At 45.7% G+C, this 10293-nt stretch overlaps 1 pseudogene; it reads left to right on the top strand.

Moving 5' to 3' along the window:
* The first annotated feature begins 1209 nt into the window (after window positions 1-1209).
* Window positions 1210-9448, top strand: LOC127237831 (histone H1.0-like; annotated as a pseudogene).
* Window positions 9449-10293: the final 845 nt, after the last annotated feature.

Genomic DNA, 10293 nt, shown 5'->3' with positions numbered 1-10293 from the left:
TTTACTGTCAAATATTACAAAGAAGTAAAACTGTAATTTGAACCCAAGACTCTAACTCATTAAATTATTATTATACCATCTTGTGCTAGCAGACATTTAGTATATATTTTTTTGCTTGACCACAGGAATGAGTGACTAAAATTGTCCTTGCTACTCTAGCATCTGACATCATATAGCTATGAGGACAAAGACTTGATAAATCTATATTGGCCAGAAATTTTCTCCTCTGAGTGACAGAACCCCAATTCAACTTATGCATTTTCTTTCCCACATACACTCATGCGTGTTCTTGTGCATATAGTAGACAAATATGACTCAGAAGTGTCATCCCTTAGGACTCATCTTCCTTGCTTTTTGAGACAGTTTCTCTCATTTGCCTGGAGCTTACCCAGTAGACAGGGTTGGTTTGTCAGTGAGCCCCTGTGTCTGACTGTCTCCACCTTCCAGTGTTGGGATTACAATCATACGTCACCACACACAGTTCTGGGTATTGAACTTGTGATTTTGAAGCAAGCACTTCACCAACTGAGTCATCTCTCCAACCCTTGAACTCTTTTAGGAAATTAAAAACAAAGAAGCCTGAGATGAAGAGAAATATGGAATATTTGGCCAAGCATAATTAAGATCCATAGGCAGGTCTCTAGACCTATGTCCAGAGATATCGAATGTGCCAGAAAGAAAAAAAAAATCTGCACGTGATTATTTCATCTGAGGTCACATAGTCACCACTGACACCATTGTCATGACCAGGAGTTATTGACCTGCTCACTGTCCTGCGTGTGTGGCCATAGTGACTCCAGAGGTGGGCTTCTAGAACATTCTTAGTATTGAAGCATGGCCCCTCAGATGAAAGAACAGTTATTGTTAATGGAGGAAACTGTGGTGACCCTGATGCTCTCATTAACATCACCTACAGGACCCACAATTGGTCCCACATCAGTGTCTCTGCTCTCAGGCTTCCAATTCTGACAGCTCCATCCTGGCACAGGGGCAAAGATTCAGAAGAGAAAATGCCGACTGAGCCATGGTTAATCAAAGGTTAGCATGACATAACATGATTAATTCAGACCCAGAGAACATACTCCAGGCCTGATCCAAAGAGTTAACAGTTGGGTGGAGAATTCTGAGGGAAGGGTTAGCTTCCGCAAAAAGTCCCAAAGAAAAGATCGGAAAGGGGGTGATGAGCTGTTTAGGAAGAAGGTGGGGAACATGGTGACTGATTTTGATTTTATCCGTGAAACTGGCCAGGATCAAGTCAACAGTTGGCTGATGAGTAAGGGAGAGGCAGAGCTGGCTGCTGCATCTACACCTATGCCAATCTGCAAGGTGCATAGATCTCACTGAAGTCATTCATCTTCCCTCCCTCTGTGACATCACAGTGCAGTCATCAAAACTCAGTCCCCACCCAGCCCAAAACCCAGGGATTTTTGAATATTTGGTTCAAAGTAAGTGCTTTTATATATGAGGTGTTTTGTCTTTAAGCAATTCCAGATATATTAAGTTAAAACTGTAATTTTTGTTCCCAGAAGACATTTGGCTGCCACAGTAGAAGGGAATGATACTATTGATATATGGGACCAAAGATGGCTGCGTGATGGTCTACAGGACACAAGGAACAATGGTTTCAAGGTATGATTTTGGTGGCAGTAGTACCCAGGAAGCCTACATGCTATGATGGTTCTATGTGGGGATACAATGTCTCTGTTATTTTGATCTATCTTGCAACAGTTCTGAAGGGCTTTTCTACATCCAGAATTCCCTTTAGGGCCAGTTCTGTGGAGTCCATCTGTCCACTACTAGTTCATTCCTTTCTCTTCTGTCACAAATGCTGGTCTCTCCTTTAATGAGCATTCTTGCAAATGCAAAACTACATCTTGTTTCTTGTTCCCTGGGAACCCCACTGCTCCATCCCATCTATAAAGCTAAGAATCAGAGCATGCTGCTTCTTCCCAAGCATTGCATCTCATGAACTCTCCCACAGAGCCCACTTCAGCAACACTGGCCTTTCTTTGATGCCTCCAGATCTCCTCTCATGCTGTTTCCTTTATCTTTGAAGCCTTTTTCTCCTGTGCTTTGAGGCCAGGTAAAGTGGTATGCATTTAGAGACACTTCCCTTTCCATCTCTCACCAAGTCAAAATAAGTTCCCTTTGGCATGTTTCCTCCCAGCATCCTTTGCTCTGCCTCTCTAATGCTCATACCACTAGTGAGGATGTTTTGGTCACAGTGAATAGCATGCCTGACAAATGGTAACTTTAGTAACGGGCTCTGAGCCTCATGTAACAAGAGTTTTGAGATTAGTAACATAGTAGTGTGTAGCTCAGTCACATAGTGGCTGATAAGAGGGTATGCCTGCGTTCATTCTGGATTGCTTCCACTAATTGTGGTCTGTTTGCTTTCCTTTACTCACTCTATCCTGAGGAAGAAGGAGAGCTTATCTGTTTGGGGAACTTGTGTTCCTCCTCTGGAGACTGAGTATCACATGCTTCACTTATTATACAAGATGCTGTCCCATACATAACTAGTGCCAAAGCTGTCTAAAGAGAAGCTTGGGCCCTGAGACTGCAGGCACGCCCATGATGACAGCTTGCCCTCCACCTGGCGTCCTTATCTGTCTTCTCAGCTGTTTAAGATAAAGAGTAATCTAGGCACGGTGGTACACGCCTTCAATCCCAGCTCTCAGGAGGGAGAGTCAGGCAGCTTTCTGTGAGTTTGAGGCCAGCCTAGTGTACATAGTTCCAGAACAGCCAGAGCAAGTTACATAGTGAGACCTCCTTTTGAAAAACAAAGACAAATCAAAACAAACAAGCAAAAACAAAGGAAAGAAAGGGAGTTGTTCTTTAGATTCCAACAGACACTGGCCAGCTCACCAGTGTGTCAACGATGTGTTTAGTGCCACAAGATGGCTGCCACAACAGCCTGTATCATATTGTCACATGACCACATCCACATCCAAGCAGTAAGGACAGGGCAGTGGACTTCTTTCTCCCTCTCTCTCGTGATTTCTTGTTATAACAGAGAGGAACATTATTCCCAGAAGCCCACTGACTATTGGCCAAACTGGGTCATATGATCAGCCAGCTTGATGAGTAGTAAGGAAGAAACAGGATGGTCAGGACAGTTAATCAGACTCAAGTTCATTACTGAAATACTAGGAAATGGAGTGGAGGTGGGGTGGCTATATATAAAGGCACAGCTGGGGTGGGGGCAAGTAATTGGCTATTGTACTTTTCATTGTTTTTTTTTTCCCACTGTGCTTGAATACTGACTAGGTTGATACTTCATTAACAATGTGGTGGTCTTTCCCCATATCAGTCTCAGGAGACAATAAGCTGTTGAGTGTTGTGGCCTTGTACCTTATTCTTAGCAGGGCCTCGATAATTATTCATGGGAACACAGGAGTAATTACATGCTCAGAATTGCTGGGCACCTCAGTAAATGCCAGAAGAAATGTCAGGCTCTTCCTGTCCTCAGAGTTTATGATGCAGATGAGGTAACACTAATGCATTTAAATCATTGTCTGTCAATACAAGCCAAAGCATCTCTCTTCCCATCTTCAGATATCTAATGTCTGCAAAGTCCAGACATAATGAGAGCTCCTGGGGGTGTAACAGTTAACAGCAAACAAGACCTGGGTCTTGTCTTTCATGGCAAAAGTCTGTTGGAAGTGGTCAGTCAGTAAACCAACAGCCAAGGAAGCTTCAAGATCACAGGATGCAGCCCAAGGATTGGCATCTCCTAAGCACTCAAAAGAAATGGTGGCCAAGAATAAGCAACTCAGAGTACTCAGCAGTAGATGGAATATCTATATTACTCCCCCATCCCATCCTTTTCAAGGTTCAGGGAATGTAATGGAACACAATGGAAAGAATGTAAGAGCCAGAGGATGGGAGGAGGGTTGTCTCTGGTCTTGATGTAGCCACAACATAGGTGAATTCACAGTACCTGGGGGCTACCCACACAGACTTCCACAAGATCAAGAGATTTTAAAAATCTCAGTACAGAGTAAGGAGTGACTCCCAGTGAACTACCCTCTAGCTGAGGGAGGAAGGGTCATTTTGCTTCCGAGAGGGGAAATTTGCCTTTGGTAAGTTGCTCATGTCCCAGCAGATGATCCCCGCCACACACACACACACACACACACACACACGTAGCACTAAGTGGACTTAGTGGGCTATCTTTTAAAAAGAAGCCATGAGGCTTGGAAGGAGATGGGTGGGGGTGGGAAGAAGGGGATTGGAGATGAATAAAACCAAGATACATCGTATGTATGTATGTATGTATGACATTTTCAGAGTAAAAGGTGGCTATTGTTTTAGAGAAAATATGAGAAAACTTGACATTCCCCACAGTCTATGGTTGGCTCAACTTTGTAATTCAGGAAACTGAGCACTGGGGAAGCTAAATGACCTCCTGTAGGCACCAAGGGACAGACTTGGGCAGTCCAGCTCCTGGACAGCTCCGTTCTAGCCCCTCCTCTTCACGGCATCTCTACTGGTGACTATCTTATATCAGATGTTTAGTGCTGAGACTTGTTCCATGTGTGGTGTCCTTCGGTGACCCAGGGACATCTAAACCCATCTTCTCACCTGGAGTATGAGCGCTGGCTGGCATCCGTTCCTTCCTGCCCTTAGCCGGCAGCTCCAGTGTAAGAATGGGAATAGCCAGCACTCCTATTTTGCTCTTCTCGCTTAATGACAGCACCTCTATTGTATTTAAGCACTAATTATAATTAGTCATTTCCTAGAAAGTGTGCAAACATCACAGCACAGCTGGGAACCTGCATAATTTAAGCATTATTTCTAATTCAACTTCACAATCTGAGATTGCGTGGGTTTTACAAAGAGCCTTCAATGCCTGGAAGATGGAGGGAAAGGTCTTACTATGAAAACCTCTCCCCCGGTGTAATGCACAGGGCTTTTCGTTTATAAGATTTCACATACAAATGGTAACAAATGTCCTCAACCTATTTAAATACTATTTTTATATTAAAAAGCCTCAGCTTGAAAATTCCCAGATTATTCTTTGTACAGTTTAACAGATGTGAATGACTATGCACCAATTTAATATGTTCTTTAAATCAGTGCAATTATGACTCCATACTCTGATTGCCACTGAAATGTGAGAGATTTAATCTCAAACCTCATTAAAGATTCCACATGCCCCAGGTCTTAGAATCTGGGACACTCGGGTATGGTGGCCACTGTCTTCACTATCTGAGTTGGAGGTGATCCTTCATGTTCAGAACGCTCTACCCTGGGACCAATCATAGGGTTCAGGCTTATAAGAGTGCAGGGTCTTTCTGCCTCATACAATGTAATCTTCATCTTTTCTGAAGCCCTTTGACGTTGTTAGGAACAGGACCCCTGTAAGATATGTGTATGTGGTGTGATGTGTGTGTGTGTGTGTGTGTGGTGTGATGTGTGTGGCGTGTATGGTATTTGTGATGCAGTATTGTGTTGTGTGGTATGTGAGGTATTTGTGGTGTGTGAAGGGGGATATGGAGTGTGTGGTGTGAATGTGTGTGGCATATGTGTATGATGTGTGTGTGTGTGTGTGTGTGACATGTATGCAGTGTTTATGTAGTGTATACCTCCTGGTCTGTCAAGTGACATTCTTCCTTTTCTTCTGGCTGAAACATGAATAAAATCTGGGAGCATCTCCAGGATGCTAGATGTTTCTGTTCTTCCCTGTGGAGCTGCACGCAACCTCCACCCAGTTTCCCTGCTGGAGGAAAGGGAAGAACAAACAAATCAGTCTCTTCGTATGTTACCTTGCTCCATTAGTCCATCCTCAGCACTAGTGATTTTCTCTTTTGCAGCCCAGAGAGGTTAATTGATTAGCATATCCTATGTACTCATTCAAATGACGCTAATTTACAGTTGTGATATGCAGTGCAATCTGCTCGCTGGCTAATGGAGACGCAGCCACGTGATACACTGCAGCACTGCTGGGAAATGTTCGGTCATATTTGTATCTTCACCCCGAATGTGTGATTTTTCAATTGCTCCTATAAGGAGTAGAGCATGCCTTATCAGGCCCTGGAGATTGGGCTGGGTCATGGCCTATTTTAGCAACAGACACGGGCAGAGGGGAGACTGTGGCCAACTCCAAGACTAGACTTTAAGAGGCTTGCCTGCTGGTGGTGCTTGTGCTTTTTTTCACGGACATAAGAACAGCTTAGAGTTAGATTCAGTGATGTTAAATTAGCAGTGATTAACTGTGTAGGTTCTATGCTGTGATTGATGCTTGCACACTTTGTAGATCAAACATGACCCAGTGAACCTATGGACATGCTAGTGAGAATATATAATTGTTACTGTATATTACTGATTTTAAAGACTGTTTATCATGCAGCATTAACTGACTGATACGTGAGCTCTGGGGTGGAGATATGGCTCAGAGATTAAGAGCATTCGTTACATGATTACAAAGATTTGATTTTTGGATTCCAGCACCCACATAACAAACTGGGTGCCCTGCAAACCCGTAACCCCAGCTCCACAGGAGAATCACTGTGGCTGCCTGGATTCCAATTTAGCTGAGAAAAATGCTAGTCCCAGAGATAAGTAGAGACTCTGTCTCAAAAGGACACAGGAAAAGTGATAAATAGGACAGTTGATGCCACCTTTCCGGCTTTTTTCTGTGTGCATTCACAGGCGTATATATACATGGCTGTCTGTATCTGCAGCTAGGTATAGCCACACAGCTGTTTTGTCCTTTGAACTCAGCAGAAGTGATGTTTCTTTCAGTCCTGGCTGGTGAAGTTCTTCCAAGGGTGATTTTGTTCATTTTCTTCCTTTGCCACCTGCAGACAGGAACCTGGGAACCTAGAGATGAGGGCAGATCCTGAGTCCCCGTGCAACTGTGGAACAAAGCTCCTGTCCCTCTCCAGATCTCTTGGCTTGTGACTTGAACAAGAAACAAACTCTCATTGGGTTAAACCCCTGGGACCTTGGGTTTGTTTTGTCACTGACATTAACTTACCCTGATTAACGAAGTGATGGACTTTTCTGGACTGCTGTGAGAACCCCAGGAGCCCATGAAAGTCTGTAGTATATCGCTCAGTATACACAGCTAGAATTGTTAGTGAGTCCTGTAAGAAGACTCTAAAGAGGACTGAAGAGATGGTTCAGTCAGGAAAATACTTGCTTTGTGTGGAGGCCAATGCCCCTGAGCTGTGTGCAGAGCCAGGGAGAAGCTGCAGCAGAGAGGAAGACTCCAGTTCCTTTGTATTCAGGGATGCAGTGTAGAGGTGGGGCTCTGTGAGCTGAGAGAAGAAGCCCAGGCAGAGCCTCTTATGAAACAAGAGGAGCCATCACCCCACCTGACTTGCATGAATCAGCCCAATGCACCTGGATCCTCTTGAACCAGCAGGGCCAGCCCGGGAACTTTATCCGACAATTAGGACACTTTGTGGGCAATGCTTTGTACTGGATGGATAGTGTGGGCCCTCCAGCCCACAGATGGCACTAGCCAGATAGTTTCTTAGCTTCTGGCTTTCCTTGTCAATCAATCACCTGAAAAAATGATTTGCAGCCAACACATTATGTTCTGGGTAAAAGGCCACCCCCTGTGACAGATGGAGCTTGCCAGCAAAGCCCTAAACCTGTTCTTGTGTCTGTCTCCAAAGGCGCAGTGTTAAGGGAAGGATTCATTTCCTCTGCTGTTATGCTGAGTTCTCTGTCCATGCAAAGGCAGGGAGAGTTTAACATTGCAAAGTGCTTCCTGACTGATGTTTCTAACAAGCCCTGCTGGGTAGACATGATCCTTAAACTCACTCTGTGAATAAAGAAATGGGTGTGGAGAGGGCATAGCTTATATAAGTATTGACATAACGGACCCTGGGGAGGTGGCTCAATTGGTAAAATGCTTGTTGCCTAAGTACAGGGACCTGAGTTTTCTCCCCAGCATTAGCAAAAACCTGAGCACAGCAGTGAGCAGCTGTCACCATAGGTCTGCAGAGACGGGCTTGGTGGCCTCACAGTCTAGCCAAGTTGAGAGCTACAGGTGAGTGAACTTATCTCACATGATAAGGTAGAGAGTGACTAACAAGACACCTGACACAGACCCATAGCTTCTGTATGCATGCATACATAAGTGCATGTACACACACACACACTATTGACATAGAAAATAAATAGCACACACCACACAGGAAATATGTTGGCTAACTTTGTCAACTTGACATGAGCTAAAGTCATCTGAGAGGAGGGAACCTCAATTTTAAAAAATAAGATGAGGCTGTAGGTAAGCCTGTAGGGCATTTTCTTAACTAGTGGTTGATGGGGAGAGGACCCAGCACATTGTGAGTGGGGCCATCCCTGGGCTGAGGGTCCTGGGTTTTAGGAGAAAGCAGTTATGAGCAAGTCATTGGGACAAAGCCAGTTAGCAGCACCCAACCACGGCCTCTGCATCAGCTCCTGCCTCCAGGTTCCTGCCTTGTTTGAAGTTCCTGCCTACCCTCACTGCTTTTGATCATCAACTGTAATATGGAGAGCGCTGTGAGTGAAATAAACCCTCCCCTCCCCGTGTTGCTTTTGGTCATGGTGTTTCTTCCCAGCAATAGTCACCCTAAGACACAAAATCTGACATAGATGATAAAAAACCAGATTGGTCTTCAAGACTCTGGGTATCTAGAGACCATGCTGAAAGAACGAATGAATGCGTTGAGACACAAAGCTGGGAAAAGGGAGGCCGAGGAGGGGAAGGCAGCACCTAGAGACAGAGAGGTGGGGGCTGGGCCGCACAGAGCAGGAGCCCGCATCCTGGCAGCCACACTTTTCATCTGGTCTACTGGTCAACCAGGAGAGCAGACCTCAACTCGGGTTGTGCCCAGCCTCCGACGAGGGCTGACACTTTGGAAGGCTCCTTCAACAGCACGAGCAGGCTGGCCACCATGACCGAGAACTTGTGTCCATCCCTGCAGCGAAGCCCAAACAGACCAAGGCCTCCAAGAAGTGCACGGACCATCCCAAGTATTCAGGATAGTGGTTGCCACCCAGGCAGAGAAGAACCGCGCCGGCTCCTTGCACCAGTCCATCCAAGTGTATCAAGAGCCACTACAAGGTGTGTGAGAACTCCGACTCCCAGATCAAGTTCTCCATCAAGCACCTGGTGACCACCGGTGTTCTCAAGCAAACCAAAGGGGTGGGTGCCTGGGGCTTTCAGGCTGGCCAAGGGTCATGAGTCCAAGAGCTTTCCAGAAGACCAAGAAGGAAGTCAAGAAAGTGGCCACTCCAAAGAAGGTAGCCAAGTCCAAGAAGGCTGCCGCCAAAGCCCCAAGCAAGAAACCCAAAGCCACACCTGTCAATAAGGCCAAGAAGAAGCCGGCTGCCACACCCAAGAAAGCCCCAGAACTCAAGATTGTCAGACAAGCAAACCCAAGAAGGCAAACCTGTGAAGCCCAAAGCCAAGTCCAGTGCCAAGAGGGGCAGCAAGAAGACGTAACAATGAAGGCTCTGCTCACGACTCTTCCTCCCTCCTGATTTCTGTAAACACATTTCTCTCTTGATCCTCTTGATCTCACATGCAACCCTTTGCCCATTCTATTCTGACTTTACAAAAACCGATAGAGTTTGGATCCCTCAGGCAGACATTGTGGAGCTATTCCCTTCCCTTAACCCATTGTGCAAGGACAGCCACAGACCTCATCTTTGTAATGATGGAGATGTGTGGGTTTTTTTTTTCTTTTTCTTGATTTGATATTTAACCTTACGGGATTAGGATTGGGGTGGGTGTTTTGCTGGGTGGTTTGTTTCCTGTGAAGGCAAATGGAACTGGTAAAGTTCTGGCTAGATGAGGGGGCCTACGAACTGAAGTTTGTCTTTTTTTAAGTCTTTAAGTTGCTCATCCATCCCCTGTGGGAGCTTCCACACCTTCGTTGCAGAGCAGAGGGTGCCACCCCCCTAACTGGCCAGGGAGGGAGGAAAATCCTTGGGCTGCTCTCAGCAGTGGTGAGCAGATGGGGACCTGGGGTTTCCTTTTTAAGTATGCCCTAGTGCCTCCCCATCCTCCAGAAGGGGAAAGGGGTCCAAGTGACAGGTAGCTGGTTAGAGAAACCATTGCTTCTCACAATCAGGATCTAGCCATTGGGGAGGGGGGTGGTCTTTTCAGCAGTCTCTTGTTGGATGGGAGTGAACTCAGGGGGAGGGTGGAGGAGTCAGCCAAATGCCTCAGTGCACCTGCGAAAAACAGGTCTCTTCTGCACGATTGATGAGTTGTGCCCTAGAAGGACTTTCCTTTTTCCTTCCTGTATAAGACGTGGCTTTGCTGGGTGCACCTTCAGTTCTATC

Source organism: Phodopus roborovskii, unplaced genomic scaffold, assembly GCF_943737965.1.
Source record: "Phodopus roborovskii unplaced genomic scaffold, PHOROB, whole genome shotgun sequence".
Taxonomy (NCBI): Eukaryota; Metazoa; Chordata; class Mammalia; order Rodentia; family Cricetidae; genus Phodopus; species Phodopus roborovskii.
The sequence above is the reverse complement of the archived record's forward strand: the minus strand, read 5'-3'. Positions and strand labels throughout refer to the sequence as shown.